The following is a 17,503-nucleotide window of genomic DNA, read 5'->3' as shown; positions in this document are numbered from 1 at the left end:
ATCCTAGAACTTCTCTATGAAGAGGAGTCATAACCCATGGATGGTCATAACCCATGGCCAAAGGGAACAATACCAGAGACATGGGCTTATAGTAAAGCAGGAGTAGAGGCTGGTGCAGGGGAACAGTCACTGAAAGCAGGTAGAACAATAAGCTGGAAGTAAGAAGAATTATTGCCTATAAGAGCTGAAAGAGAACTTCAAATCCAAATCCATTATTTTATACATATTGAATATCAGAAAGTTTGAGTTGCACAGATTTTCAAAACCAATTAGTAATAGAGCTAGAATTATGACCTAGATATTTTAAACCCCAGTTCTATCCAGTTTACTAAACAATAGTTTAAAGCTATTTATAGGAGAATCTCTTCTGATATTCTTTGACTAGAAATTTCTTATTCTAAAACTTCCATGCACTGATATTTCAATTATGATTTATACTTGGAATGATGTCTCCCAGACTCTCAAATTCCCTACACACTCTCTGAATTGTTAGAGGTGTTTTGGGGATGGAAGAAGAAAGTGGTAGTGGTGGCAGTAAAGGCCAGTTAATAATAAAGCTAATGAAGCTTCCATGACTCCTTCCAGAAGGGGTCCTAACTAGTGATAACATGGTTACAAGATTTAGTAAAAAATTATGAAAATCACTTCCGTGTATTTTTCTCTCAAGTCTCCCAAATTGTATATACTTCAGACTCTAGAAAACCTAGGTTAACCCAACCAGCAGTATCTGAAGTTAAGAATTAATATTAGCATTAAAATGTAAGCTTATAAGTTAGTAGACCAAGGGCATCTAGGTGGCTCAGTCGGTTAAGCGTCTGCCTTCAGCTCAGATCATGATCCCAGGATCCTAGGATCAAGACCCACATTGGGCTCCATGCTCAGCAAGGAGCCTGCTTCTCCTTCTCCCTCTGCTGCTCCCCCTGCTTGTGCTCTCTCTCTCTGTGTCAAATAAATGAATAAAATCTTTTAAAAAAAGTTAGTAGACCAAAGCACAGGCAACAAAAGAAAAAAGAGCTACATTGGACTTCATCAAAATTAAAGAATTTTGTGCATCAAAGGACATTATCAACAGAGTAAAAAAGGATCCCACAGAATGGGAGAAGATATTTGCAAATTATATATCGGATAAGGGAATAATATTCAGAATTTTTCTAAAAACTCCTATAACTCAATAACAACAACAAAACAATCAGATTTAAAAATAGGCACAGGCTTAGTCAATGAAGCATGCAACTCTTGATCTGGGGTCGTAAGTTCGAGTCCCACGTTGGGTGTGGAGATTACTTTTAAAAAATGGGCAAAAGACTTAAATACACATATATTTCTCCAAAGAACATATACAAATGGCCAATAAACACAAGAAACGATGCTGAAGATCACTAATAATTAGGGAAATGAGAATCAAAATCAAAATCAAAATGAAATACTACTACACACCCATTAGAATGACAGTTGTAAAAACAAAACAGAAAATAAGTTTTATGAAGAGAAACTGGACCCCTTGTACATTGATGGTAGGAATTAAAAAATGGTACAGCTGCTGTGTTAAACTGTATGGCAGTTCCTCAAAAAATTAAACATAGCATTACCATATGATCTAGCAATTCCACTTCTGGGTATGTACCCAAAAGAATTACAAGCAAAGAGTCAAAGGAAATTTGTACACCAGTATTCATAGGAGCATTATTAACTTAGCCAAAATGTGGAAGCCCAAGTGTCCATCAGCAAAAGAATGGATAAACAATATGTTATATATATAATGGCTTATTATTCAGCCTTAAAAAGGAAGGAAATTCAGACATATGCTACAGTATGGATAAACCTTGAAGCTATTATGCTAAATGAAATAAACCAGTCACAAAAGGACAAAAGGACAAATACTGTATGATTCCACTTATTCCACTTATTCCACTTATATGGGTTCTTATATGAGGTTCTTAGAGTAGTCAAATTCAGAGATAGAGAAAAGAGAAGGCTGGTTGCGAGAGGCTGGAGGGAGATGAGAATGGGAAGTTATTATTTAATGGGCACAGAGTTTCAGTTTGGGAAAATAAGGAAGCTCTGGAAGTGGATGGTAGTGATAGTTGCACAGCAATGTGAACACTTAATGCACTGAATTGTACTTTTAAAAATGGATAAAATAGTAAATTTTATGTTATGTATATTTCACCACAATAAAAAAATGGACATTGATTTCTTCAATGCAAGTTTCCCTCACTACCTTTGGGATATCCATTCCAGAACAGATAATTAGAAAATACTGTTTCCATCAACCAACAAGTATCTATTGAATGCTTCCTTTATGGAGTAAAATAGTCATTTCCCATCCCAGGTCATGGTTAGCTATAGAGGACATCCAGATATGAAGTTGGAAAGAAGGAAGAGGTTGGAAAATGATCTTCTTTCTCTGTTTTTATTTTCCCATCCTTCCCATTTGGGCCAGAAGAGTCATAGAATTCAAATCAGTCAATTGAGAATGGAACTAAATATCTACAAAATTGCCTGACAGGTGGGGTTGGGTAGGTGATCTCCAAGGAACCTACTAACTCGCTTCTCTTCTGCATTGCATTGTTAAGCCTCTTAGGAACATTAAGTACTTGAATGAAACTTAATTTAAGGTCATGCAACAAGGCTTAATAGCATAAGGGACTCACAGTCAATAGAGACTGTGTACAAGAAACTGAACTCTAGTGGAATCAATAAACACACCATATCTCTGTAAAACTTCACATAAGTACAGAACATTTTTTTGTATTAAACATTTTCCAATTGATAACCATTCCTGTGGTGCCAGTCTCTAAGTATAATGGTGAGTATCAGAATCCTTATATTCCAGGACTGATTGTGCCACTAAGCCAACTCTTTTTCTTCATCTGTGAAGTTAAGACATTGGACTAAATGATCTTAGGATTCCCTATATTTCCCACATACTACAGGTTGAATTATTTCATATTTTTAGAACACATAATTTTATTATACTTACTTGGATATACTATAGTCAGTCATGTATCAACTCTCAATTTCACCTCTTAACACACCCAAAGCATAGTACACAGTATAGTCCCAAAAAAGTTTGTAGATCTATCTAGATAAGTGGTAGACATTACTATAAAGGAGTTTGACTCTCACTCACTGATGTCTTGGTCTGTGTTCTTTTCTCTTTCTCTTTTTTCTGTTCCTTCCCCATGAGCTTAGAAAACTCATCCCAGTCACATCAGTTAATTGAAAGTGGTATAATACTTCTAAAATGTTTGATGCATAAAAAGTGTTCAATAAATGTTTGTTTCCAAATTTTAATTAATTTCACTTTCTCCACCAAAATAATTATTAGCTTTTTCTTTATGAACAAAGCCAACACTTTCTATAAACATAATCAATCAGCAACTAACTGGCTTATCTATCTACTTTGGGTTCTTCAGAAAGCAGACTGAATGAGGTAGCTTCTTTGATAGGTAATCTTGGGAAGCAGAGAAACAGAGAGAGATAAGAAAGAAGAGCCATTTGAGAACACATTATTGAGCTGGCTACCACATCGATCAACTGGAACTCAATTTTACTGAGGACTCTCCAAGAAACCATATAGAATCCATCTTAGAATTTTCCCGCCCAAGGACAAAGGCTGATGCATTTATCAACGGACTCCCTTCACTTATTAATTGAGGGCAGCTTTCAGGGGAATTAGTCCCCTTATATGTCTGGTCATTCAGTGTAGGCTTAGTGAGCTTCTGTGGCTTTGGAGAGAGTGGTGAGTCAGGAAGGTAGATGCCCCAGGCACTTGGGGGAGAACTGTGGCTTGCGTGGGAACTGTCCAACACCTCTGCAGCTGAAATCAAAGGAAGTGCCACAGGACACCAAAAGTATCTGCTACCATCTATCATTTAAACTTTTCAGATCCATTTTTGCCCTATATAAAATCATTCAGTCATCAATTCTTTAAGATCATGACCAGTTGCTAATTCTCAAAAGGACTTAAGGCAAGAGAGTTAGTGTAGCAAGCAGACGTCCCATGCTGCAACTGGTCCAAAGACCATAATTTATATTCATCAGGTCCCTTCTCTACCACCCATTATAGATTTTCCTCACCCTTGGCAAGCACTTTAGCTGGCCTGAATTGTTTGTTTGATGGGGAGATCCAGGTTTTCATCCTTGAGGCTAAGCCCTTGGATGACTTGCTCATGTAAGGCTGAGGTTGCTACAGCTTTTCATTCAGTGCTATCACCAGACATGAAAGAACAAGGGGAATCCCAGTGAATCTTTTGAGATCTAGAAATACTCCTCCTGTTCCCATTATTTAGCAGCAATCCCAGGTGCTGATGATAATCAGATCAATTAACCTGCCAGTATAAAAAATGCCCTTCTTTATCTACTAGTACCCTGGTTTAAAGAACCAAAGTGAGAGGGTGGTAGTTGTAGCTATAGGTTTTGTGAGACTGTTGTTGTACCCCTCAGTAGTAGAGATTTTCTTCTTCCCGCCAACAGTAACCAAGATCTATAATGTAACAGAGCCTAGGGATGTGATAATAGGAAGCACAAATTTTGCAATAGGTTCACTGGATATTATGGTGAGAGGAGCCATTCCTACTTCCCCACTTTGGTTTCCAGGCCCATGTATTATAATTATTGAGTACACAGCACCATATATTGATCATTGGCTCAGTGCATATACCTCATCAGGTAGAACAACTCCCAACCATACAGGGTGTTGTCCCCAAAATAACTGAACCCTTACTAGTCCATTGTTACACTCCATCAGATCAACTTTGTCTAGATAACATGGTGTGTGGTGGGAACTGTGGATCCTATGGTCTCGTACTCATTGTTGTCTTGTTGTTGTATCTCCTTCACTATGGTTCTTTTAGTCCAAAGTGATGTTATTTAGGATACCATGTCAGTAAATAAATCATTCTCTAAGCCCTCAGGTAATAATCCTGAAAGAGATGCTATGGGCAAGGAAGCCAAGAACATATCCAGAATAGGAGATGCTTCCTGTAGGATGAATCACTTCTTCCTCCAGAAGGGGGTGAGGGATCTGATGTAATCAACTTGCCATTAAGTGCCTGGCTGTGTCCTTGAGGATTGGTACTTCATTGAATGCTCAGTATTGGTCTTTGCTGCTGGCAAGTCAGAACTTCTGCAGAAGCAGTAGCTATTTCAGTTTGGTAAGAAAGAGCCAATATTATTGGGGCCATGCATGGCCTCCATACCTACTAACAAGGCTACTGTGTGCATGGGTCCATTGTACTAGCATTGGGGTACTAAGAACAGAGGCTGGCTAACATTTGCTTGAGGAGACTCCTGGTTGTTGGGGGTCATAGATACTCTCTGGTAGACATTAGTGTAAGACACAAGGATGTGCATGTTTGTTTCTATTCCTATACTCCATATACCTCTCTCCCACTTTATACTCAATATTAAAATCTTATTCATCCTAGGCCTCTGACCAATCAGCCAAGTAATTCACCACTGCACAGGAGAGCGTATATATCCTTATATTAGGCTAGTTTTTCTTCCATACACGAAGTGCCTATTCCAACCTCTGCCCACAATGAGACTTTCTTTTTACCACTGTCTTTTAGTGGCAGTAGTCCTATGGATGGGATATAGCACAACAGCAGATCATTTTCACTTGTACCAATATATGGAGCCAAGCCATATTTAAAATAGGCTTGGATTTTTTTTTCTCCTCTGTCAGTTGGTCACAGGGAACATCTCATGAGACCATAGGTGTAGAATGATAGAGAATCACTGGTGCAACAGAGGGTGGTGACATGGGAGTCTAGTCATCCGTTTGTGAAATTTACTTGTGCCCTCTGGACTTTCTTAGACCTGATCCTTTATGTGTCATTTCCAACATATGATAGATCACTGCTGTCCAAGCTCACTTTATAACTTAGATGATTTGACAATATACCTACATTTTCAATCACTTGATGTCCAATAGTCAGGTGCTCAGTCTCTACTAGGACCCTATAGTATAACAGAAATTGCTTTTCAAATAGTGGGTGGTTCTCTGTGGCAGGAAGCAGACCTTGACTCAGAATTCTAGAGCTCTGAATTGCCACTCTCCATTGGATACCTCTACCAATCACTGAATCTTTTGGGTCATATAGTCTAGCAACAAGGAAACTTGTACCATTGCCTGAACTGCTGCAGAGCCTTTGCTTCTTTGAGTCTCACCTGAAACTGGAAAATTTCCATGTCCCTCAATAAATGGTTTGGGGCAGTATCGGCTGCCTCTAAAATTAAAAGAGACCAAACTTGTGCTGTATTTCTTGCTAAGTGTTAGGAATGCAAATTTTAATAACTAAGGATATCTATTCTAGTTATACATTTGGGGCTTGGAAGAGTGACCACAGGATGGCCTGCAAACCCATTGGAGATGCCTTGTACCAGGACTCCATTTATCCCCTGGCCTCTTGAAGCCCCCACTTTATTGAGGGGGGGCATAATGGCATTTGGGTCCCCTGTTATGAGTGGCATCTGAGATTCTGTATCTAAAAGCCCTTGAAAAGTCTGAGTAAATGAATACAAGTTCCTTTGTGGGAAAAATTGAAGAGTTAATGTATATATTTATGAGGGAGCTGCATGGTCTTTCCTTGAGCGGATCAGGCTTCCTTTTCAGCCATTGGGCTCTGGGTCTGGGAGCTACCTCAGATATGGAAACTCAACAAAAAATTATGATTTTCTATCATCAGGATGCTGATCCTAGTCTGCTGCTCACCTGCTTTTGATTTTTTTTAATTATGAAAGTCAAGTCGAGTAATAGTTTCACAGGTTGCCTATCTATCTTACCTCTAAGAATACAAAGGTCTGTTAGCCATTACCCCAAATCTCTGAGGTCCAGGAAACCTGGGTTACCCCTCTAGTTTTATTGTCTATTACAGTAACTATGTCTTTGATGTTTAAGTGCAGTTACCTGGCCTCTAATATCATGGAATTCTTTCATTCCCATTGACCCTTGGGAACCCAATTCTACGGCAGCATTTTCTTCCATGAGCACTGGTTCATAGAGTACACTGCCACTGAGCTTTTAAAAAAAAATGCTCCCACATTTTTTATTACCCCAGTGAAGGGAATAGTCTAGGAAATGTTGTCAGGCAGTCGGTCTCACATAAAAACCTCATTCTAACATGTCTACCTCTTTGAGTTTTCTGATCTCTTCCTTAGTACTCTGATGGGCAGTCTGGCATCTCTACACCATTCACACGTCCTAACTTAAAGGCACCATCTCAGCAGTGTGTTGGGACAATCGAGGTGTCCTTGACAGGATGTTAAACCCTAAGTCATGTTATATGTTATATGTTCCAACAAATGCTTCCCTATTCTGCTTTATATCCCACTCATCCTATTTTATTTAACACCTTCAAATCTATTCCCATAGATCTTTCCCTCGTTCCTGTCAGTACATATTAGCCAGATTCTCTAATTATTTCAGTAAGTTATTTCTTCCCAGTAGCAGAGACTGTACCTTCCCTCATATGGTACTCTGAAACCTGACTCTCATTATTAATCTGCAGAGCATTTGGAAGAGTCAGTAAAGAAGATCCCAAGGAGGATAATCATCATGTTGCAAGACATTCAACCCAGGGAGGTGCTCGTCCTCTCCAGGCAAGGGAAGAAGGCTGTTTTCTAGTGAGGGGGAAAGACAGGTTTCTTCAGCCTTCATTATTCAAGGGCATTCAGGGTTTAAGGCCCTCACACATATCCTTCATCCCAAGTCTCAGGGTCCCAGTCTTTCTCTGTCAAAGCCATGATGTGAACATTTATCTTTAACATAGGAGACCCACATGTTCAATCTCCTTTGCTATTCTGCTACTCCTAAGATTAAATTCTGAACCTGATTTTTAGCACAGTCTGCCATATTGCTATAGGGTCTGTTTACTTTCTGTCATGGAGGACATCTGACTTTCATAGAATTCCTTGAGTTGATAATTGGCTGAACTGAACTTGTCTTTCTTTCTTTAAGGCATTCTTTAAGACTTCTAAGGCAGTTTACAAAAGCTAGCCAATATTACTACTTGTATAATTATCATAGCCTCTTTTCATTCCAGTATTAGAGATACTAGATAAGCAAAGCTTATGGTAGTTATGTCAGAGGTATGGACATCACAATTACCGCCAGCAATGGAGTTTTTGTCTCCATCTGTCTGGTGAGTAAACCATCTCCAGAATACTAGCCAGAGGGTCTACTTTTTAGAGTTATATCTAGTACTACTGTCTTAGTTTGGGTCCCCTCAAGAGCAGAGCTTGAAGTAAGGACTTGAGTTTAGGTAATTTATTTCAGACATGAATCCAGAAGATTGGAAGAAGGAAGTGAGCTTATCAAAAAAAGGAAGATGGAAAATCCAGCAAACGGTATGTTATTGAGCTAACTACCATGGAGGACAATGGGGCTCAAGTCTTCTGAGGATCCTTTGAGGAATCATGTAGGATGTACCTCAGAATTGTCCCTCCAAAGAATGGGAAACTAAACAATCCCCTGGCTTCCATACTACATTGTTTGAGGCATGCCTAGAGGTATTTCTTCCCTACAATTTGGGCTTGCCCTGCACACAGCTGTGTAAGTTCCCATTGTTTAAAAGAGAGACTTGGGAAAGAAAGTCGGAGAGATGAGATGATGGGATTCTGTCATCATGCATGGGAAAGTACACTACAGCTATAGCAGAACGCAGAGGTGGGCTAAGTGGATGCAGGTTACCAAGGTTACCAAGGTTACCAGGTTACCAAGAGCATCTGCTTCATCACCAAAGCCAATCCTGTATACCAGTAAATGGTCCCCTAGTCTTCTTTAATTAAATGTTCCCATCTCTTCCTTGTTAAGAAATCCTACTTATAGGCCCCATCCATAACCTTTATCTCCTCATAGACACTGAGTGAGAGAAGAAACAATCTACTTTATAAAGTTAGTGCTAAAGTTAGGAAAGATCCTAGCAGTAAGAGTTACATGATTGTGATTTCCTATCAGGTGTGTGTGTGTGTGTGTGTGTGTGTGTGTGTGTGTTTTACCTGTGTCAAGTTATTGGGGGAAGACCTCTAAGCAAATTAGCAGTTGTTCAATCCCTTTACTCTTGGCTCCAAAATCTAGTGCCCAAGAGATAGAACTTTGCTTTACTTTTCATGGCACTCTCTGGGAGGGCTCTCCAAGAGAAGATATTAAAACATCTAGATGAGTAATAATATAGGTTCTTCTATTCTTTTGTGAATTTCTGGTACATCCTTCCAGATAACAGGAAAACAAGGAAGAAAGAAAAGGGTACTGTTTAAGAGTATTATTAGTACTGTTATCCTTTGCTCGACTGAGATTCAGTGTGGGAGGGATAGCACTTGGGGTAAATGGGTACATGTCTATCTCTCCCCTTCCTTCTTCAGTCTCATTCACCCCCTCCAACTTGCTCCTCTCAGGTCCTGGCATGTCCTTGGCATTGGTTGATATGGGCTGGTCTCCAGGCAGCCCATCCAAGTCCAGAACTTAGAAACAAAGCAGTGCATCTTGGCACCATCCTGCTTGAAGCTCCCTCTCTTTTCTCATTTGAAGATTTTATTGTGTCACCCTGGGGAAAGAAAAATGGGGTTAAGAAGCAAGAATTCTGGGAGAACAAAGGGGGGCGGCCAGAAGAGGCAATAATGAGAAGAATCCAGATTTAGAAAAATTATATCTAAAGGAATATTGGGGTCAGAACAGTGACGACATTATTTTCTATCCTTTCCATCTAGTGGTTCACACTGTTTTCTCTCACCTCTGCCTCATGATTGGTTTTATTCACAACTTGAAAAGCGCTACTTCCTTTTTCAAAAAACGTTTATTCACTTAAGTAAATGAGCTTAGCTTTCAATTCTCCACCTCTTTTCCTCTTTCTTCTTCCTGTCCTACTCTTTAATTTCTCATGCTATCTTTATAAAAAGAACAATGAAAAGCAAAAACTGAAACAAAATATGAGCCATCACAAACATACACCTGTAAAACAAATTTTACATATCCACATAACTGAACTAAGAAAATGAATCACTGAGATGTCTTCCTTTGGGTTTCACTCAAAAGTGAATTCTGGGGGCAACTGGGTGGCTCAGTTGTTAAGCGTCTGCCTTCGGCTCAGGTCATGATCTCAGGGTCCTGGGATCGAGCCCCGCATCAGGCTCCCCGCTCAGCGGGAAGCCTGCTTCTCCCTCTTCCACTCCCTCTGCATGTGTTCCCTCTCTTGCTGTATCTCTCTCTGTCAAATAAATAAATAAAATCTTAAAAAAAAAAGCTTTTAAAAAAAAAGTGAATTCTGCCACAAGAATTTGTGTACAAGTAGTTCATTCGGGAAGCAATCACAGGAAGCACAGTGGAGGAGGGGGAAGGACAAGAAATGGAGAGAGACATGGCAAAAGATGGTGCATTATCACTAGGCAGGTTACCACCATGAGCAACTAGGGTCACTACCACTATGGACCCTCTAAGAGACTGTGTAAAGCACATCCGAAATGGTCCCAACAAGGGACAAAGAAGCAGGAGTATTTACCCATCAGTCTTCACCCATTACAGTAGCCCCCTCCTTAGCTGTAGGGGGTATGTTCTAAGACCCCCAGTGGATGCCTGAAACCAAGGATAGCACCAAACCCTAGATATACTATATTTTTTCCTATACATACATACATGTTGATAACATTCAATTTATAAGTTAGGCACAGTAAGAGATTAACAATAGTAACTACTAATAAAATAGAACAACTGTAACAATATACCATAATAGAAGTTATGTAAATGTGGTCTTTCTCTCTCTCAAAATATCTTTTTTTTTAAAGATTTATTTATTTTTATTTATTTGACAGAGAGAGACAGCGAGAGAGGGAACACAAGCAGGCAGAGTGGGAGAGGGAGAAGCAGGCTTCCCGCTGAGCAGGGAGCCCGATGTGGGCCTAGATCCCAGGACCCTGGGATATGACCTGAGCCGAAGGCAGACGCTTAATGACTGAGCCACCCAGGCGCCCTCTCTCTCAAAATATCTTATTGTACTGTATTGACCTTTCTTCTTGTGATGATGGGTCGTCTGCTTTACCGTGGTTGACTGCAAGTAACTGAAGCCAGGGAAAGTTAAACTGTGGTTAAGGGGTGGGGCTACTATATTGGTTGAAGTTTCTTCCAAGACATTAACTCCCCAGGAGCCCAAAGGCAGAGAAATCCTTAAGGTGAGGAGTCATTGGAGGTAAGCAAATTTTCTACCCAAATGCAGCTGACCTCCAGAATGGGCTGAGGGGATGTGAGCAGAGCATTGATGTCAAAGTTGCATATTTTTGTCTGAAAAAGCCATCTGCTAATTTAGCTTGTTTTTTCTCTAGATTGACTAATTGTTTCAGTTTTCTTAAAACATTAAAAATACTTTTCAATATCTCTATCATGTTTTTGTAGGCTGCATGATAATAGTAATACCCTATAATTTCTCATGTTTCTCACAATACACTTTCAATGATCTTTTTTAATCTCAAAATAGTCCTTGAAATGAATATTATTAGCTTCACTTTATTATAAAAGAACTGTGGCTAAGAGAAGTTAAATATTCCCCCATAAGGCCATAAAGTAAGTTGCTGATGCTCAAATTTGGCTCATTTTATTCTCACTTTGCTACTTTTCCCACCATACCCACATTTGTTTCCTATAATAGTGAAGAATTTCATAAGTATGTGCACGGGATGTAATATACTAATAATGCCTAAATATTAAGTAAAAATCATGTTAACATTCTTTATATGACTCTCTCATACTCATATCCCTAGCTGGTGCACCTGGAATACATAATAGAAGATAAGGAACCACCATAAAAATACAAACGAAGTTAAAGAATAAAGGGTATGAATGGAAGCAATGCAAGTGCCCATAGGTAGATGAATGGATAAAGAACACACACACACACACACACACTGAAATATTAGCTATACAAAAGAATGACATCTTGCTATCTGCAGCAACATGGATAGATCTAGAGGGTATAATGCTAAGTGAAATAAGTCAGAGAAAGACAAATACCATATGATTTTACTCATATGTGGAATTTGGGAAACAAAACGAACAAAGAAAAAAGAGAGAAACAAAAAAACAGACTCTTAACTCTAGAGAACAGACTGGTGGTCGCCTGAGGGGAGGAAGTTGGGGGTGGGTGGGTGAAATAGCAGAAGGGGATTAAGAGTACTCTTATCATGTATCAATTACTGAGTAATGTATGGAATTGTTGAATCACTATGTTGTACATCTGAGACTAGTATAACGTTCTATGTTAATTACACTGGAATTAAAAAATGCAAACTAAAAAAAAAGAATAAAGGGTATGAATCCATTATAAGTAGAGAAGTACTAGGAAGAAACTGAACAAGCTTCTAACATGGATTGGGTGTTAGGGCACAGGAAGGAAGCTGCACATAATTTTTCTTCCCACATCAGAAGATCAAGAGTGTAATTTTCATGAAAAGAGTGAAGTTGATTATAATCATAAGGTATCAGTCACTTAGAATTGGCTGTAGACCAACAGCTAGTGGAACTCTTAATTCCTCCAAAGTATTACTGACAAGCTGGGTAGAGAATTTCTGGGGTAAGAATTGTTGAGGATGAGTAGACTTAACAGGTGACAGTGTCATTTCTGTTCTCAAGATGACTCAATTGATTACATCGAACGCCCAAGGCAATGTTAAGAAAGTATATAAATTTAAGAAGGTATATAGAGTGGTCTCTGAAAGTATGTAACATAAAGGGTTTTACATTTCACTGTTGAATATCTCACCCCAGATTGGAAATGCCCAGTGCATCTTTATCTATCAATTCTGATCACAGTAGCAGACTTTGCAGAAGACAGAACACAGAGGGGGTGGGTCTCATCTGTGATAAGTTAAAGAGAGCTGGCTCGTAGGGTAGGTATTTTTTTTTTTTTTTGAGCTGAGATAAAGGGGAAAAACTATCCAAGAAATTATCAAAGACCTAGAAGGCATAAGAAAGCAAGCCTGTGCCTAAAATAATCTCTATTTGGATGGAATCAGGCTTACAAAGTAAAAGGAATTATAGCAAAATGGAGCTTCAGTATGTATCAAGAAAGCAGAGAGCTATTACACTGGGGAAAAACTTGATTTAGCAATGTCAGAGAAAAACAATATGAGCTCTAAAAGCAGGCTTAAATCAACACACCTGCCAGGAAATACCAGGAAGAGGGTATAGCAGGCCGTGGTTTGCTACAAAAGATCCATTCCCCTTATTCTCTATTAATAGGACCCCAGTTTTGTTTAGATATGCATCTATGCCACGTGTGATTCTGGAGTAATCCTCAGCTCAGGGGTCAATGCTAATTGATCTGAGTCAGTTATGATATCCCTATTCCCATGCCAGGAACTGCTTTATGAGCATGTGGTCCAGGGATCTGGTTCTTACCCATGAAGAGGATGGGTGAGGGCTTCTGGGTTAAGGTTTCCTATTCTGCCCCTTTTCTGCCTCTGTGTCTATAGGTGATGCCTGGAACTGCTACACCAATCTAGTTACCAGCCTGAGCATGAAGCCAAGATACTTATCACCATGGTGGAGTAGAGAGATGAAAAGAAACTGGGTCAATGATGACATTGGTGAGTAGCTGCATCAATCTCCTGAAACCTGTTTACTGAGTGCTTCAGGACTTTCTGATACATGAATTGGTGAATTTCTATTATTTAAGTCAATTTGGGATTTTTGTAACTTACAACCAAAGACACCTCAGCTGATGTAAAAGTGAGAGCAGTGGTAAGTATATCTTCAATCCCAGCATGCAGACTTTGCCCTTTCAATTATAGAAGAGGAGCAGGACAAAACTAGAAAGCAGTATAAATATTACATGTCCAGTTAATTTGTTAGAAAAGATTCAGGAAAGTCTACTTCCAAGGAATCATATCCATGTTTTCCTGAAGTAGGAAAAAAAATATTTTTAACTTAAATTCTAGTTAGTTAACATATAGTGTAGTATTGGTTTCAGGAGTAGAATTTAGTGATTCATCATTTACATATAACACCTAGTGCTCTTCCCAACAAGTGCCCTCCTTAGTGCCCATCACCCATTTAACCCATCCCCCCACCCAGGAAAAAATATTTTTTAAAAAGAGAGGGAGAAATGTTAATTCTTTTCCCCAACAGTAATGCCTTATTGTATCATATATTTGAAAATGAGGCTCTTTTTCTTATCAGATTTATTAAGATATCATTGACCTATAATTTGGTATAAGTTTTATAAGGTGTATAACATAGTGATTTTATATATGTATATATTGTTAAATGATTACTACAAAGGGGTTAGTTAACACAGCAATCACCACATAGTTAAAATTTTTTGTGCATGTAATAACTTTAAAAATCTATTCTCTTAGCAATTTTCAAATATAAAATACAATATTGTTAACCATAGTCACCATGCTGTATACTACATCCCCAGGACTTATTTATCTTGTAGCTGGAAGTTTGTACATTTTGATCATTTTCACTCTTTCCCCTACTTGCAACCCCCTTCCCCTGGCAACCACCAATTGGCACTCTTTCTATGAGTTTGGTTTTTTTTTAGATTCCACATATAAGTAAGATCATTCAGTATTTGTCCTTTTCTGTCTGACTTATTTCACTTTGCATTATGCCCTCAAGATTCATCCATGTTGTCACAAATGGCAGGATTTTATTAGTTTTTATGGCTGAATAATCTTTCTTTCTTTCTTTCTTTCTTTCTTTCTTTCTTTCTTTCTTTCTTTCTTTCTTTTTCTTTCTTTATTGTCTTTATCAATTCATCCTTTGATGGACACTTAGGTTGTTTCCATAACTTAGCTATTGTAAATAATGTTGCAATGAACATGGGGATGCATATATCTCTTCAAGATAGTGATTTCATTTCCTTGGGATATATACCCAAGAGATGGGATTGCTGGATCATATAGTAGTTCTATTTTTAATTTTTTTGAGGAAACTCCATACTATTTTCCACAGTGGCTGTACCAGTTTATGTTCTCATCAGTAGTGTAGAAGGGTTTCCTTTCTTCACATCCTCACCAACACTTGTTATTTCTTGTCTTTTCATAATAGCCATTCTAACAGCTGTGAGGTGATATCTCATTGTGGTTTTGATTTGATTTCCTTAATGATTAGTGATGCTGAGCACCTTTTCATGTACCTATTGACCGTTTCAAGTCTTTGTCCATTTTTAATCAGATTATTTTTTTGTGATTGACTTGCAAGAGTTTCTTGTATATTTTGAATATTAACCTTTATTGGGTATGTGGTTTGCAAATATTTTTTATCTTCTGTAGGTTGCCTTTTCATTTTGTTGATAGTTTCTTTAGCTGTATAGGAACTTTTTAGTTTGATGTAGTAACACTTGTTTATTTTTGCTTTTGTTGCTTGTGCTTTGGGTGTCATATCCATATCCACTGTGAACACCAACATCAAGGAGCTTTTCCCCTATGTTTTCTTCTAGGAGGTTTATGGTCTAAGGCCTTATAATTAAGTCTTTAATCCATTTTGAGTTAATTTTTGTGAATGGCATAAGATTTAGTTTCATTCTTTTGCACATGAATATCCAGTTTTCTCAGCACCATTTATTGAAGAGTATCTTCTCCATTGAGTATTCTTGGCTCCCTTGTCAAATATTAGTTGACAATAGGCTTATTTCTGAGCTTTTGATTCTGTTTCATTGGTCTATGCATCTGTATTTATACCAATACCATATTGTTTTAATTACTATAGCTTTGTAATATAGTTTGAAATCAGTAAGTGTGATGCCAGCTTTGTTCTTTTTTCTCAGGATTGCTTTTGCTGGCTGTTTGGTCTTTTCTGACTCCATATGAATTTAAGATTTTTTTTTCTATTTCTGTAAAAAATATTATTGGAATCTTGGTAAGGATTACATGGAATTTTCAGATTACTTTGAGTAATATGCACATTTAACAATATTAATTTTTCCAAGTCATAAATATGGGCTATCTTTCCATTTATTTCTGCCTTCTTCAATTTCTTTCATCAAGACATTACAGTTTTTGGTGTCCAGATCTTTTACTTCCTTGGTTAAATTTATTCCTAAGTATTTTATTGTTTTTGATGCTATTGTAAATGGGACTGTTTTCTTTATTTGTTTTTGAGATAATTTGTTATTAGTGTATAGAAACACAACTGATTTTTGTGTATTGATTTTGTATCATGCAAATTTACTGAATTTATTCATTAGTTCTAACAGTTTTTTGGTTGAGTCTTTAGGATTTGCTATATATAAGATCATGTCGTCTGCCAACAGAAACAAACCGACATTTTCATTTCTGATTCAGACACTTTTATTTCTTATTTTTTACTTAATCACTCTGGATAGGACTTCTAGTACCATGTTGAATAGGAGTGGTGATAGTGAGCATTCTTCTGTTCCTAATCTTAAAGGAAAAGCTTTCAACCTTTCACCATTGAGTATAACATTAGCTGGGGGCTTAAGGATAATTAGTTTTTAAAAATATTTGAATTTGTGAATATTCCAGATATCATAGCAAGAGAAATGAGGAAAGTATTTGCTTTCAGGATATGGAATCTTTAGGATGGGAACTTAAACCTCTTGAAGGCAAGGATGATGACTCAGATTTGTATTCCCAGAGTCCAGCATAGTGCCTGATAAATAAAAGTTTGTCAAATTAGTAATCTGAAAAACTGGGAAAATTTGGTAACAGAAGATCCAAATAGTATCACTCAGAAAATATTCCTACAAAGATTCCAAGAATAAAATCTTAAACTGTACAGTTTCAAGATGCCAAAACTCACCATGACTTCATTATTTCATTTTTAAAAAAATGGTGCATGCTTTCAAAATTATAAATTCTATCTTATTTACATGTAAAAAGTGCATGGCTGTCTATACCTTAAGTGTCAGCACCACACTTCTTTCCAAAGAGCTCTATGGAAAGAAGGAAAAAGAGTAACTTTGGAGTGCAGAAACTGAAAAACCACATATTAGCCGGGTGATCAAGGTCAATAGTGATAAGTTATTTTGATAGTATGTACTTTTGATATGATATGATGAAGTTGCACTTCAGCTCTGGGTCTTCCTCCCCCGAGCTTATAAACCCAGTCTGATTATGAGAAACACAGAAGGCAAATCTCAGTTGAGACGTTCTATTAAATACTGACCAGTACTCTTCAAAACTGTCAGGGTCATCAAAAACAAGAAAACCTAAGAAACTGTCACAGCCAAGAGGAACCTAAGGAGACTTGGCTATTCAGTGTAACGTCGTATCCTGGATGGGCTCTTGGAATAGAATAAGTACATTAAGTAAAAACTAAGGAAAACTGAGTAAGTATGGGTTTTAGTTGATAATAATGTATCATACATTAATATAAAATGTCAATAATAGGGGAAACTGGATGTGGGATATTGGGAACTCTCTGTACTATCTTCATTTTCATGTAAATCTAAAATTGTTCAAAAATAAAATTTATTTAAAAAACATATAGGCTATAAATAGTTAAAACAAAAATATTAACTTTCTAGCTATGTTTCCTGTT

This window comes from Neomonachus schauinslandi, chromosome 8 (genome assembly GCF_002201575.2).
Source record: "Neomonachus schauinslandi chromosome 8, ASM220157v2, whole genome shotgun sequence".
NCBI classification, from domain to species: Eukaryota; Metazoa; Chordata; class Mammalia; order Carnivora; family Phocidae; genus Neomonachus; species Neomonachus schauinslandi.
This window is presented reverse-complemented; position numbering follows the sequence as displayed.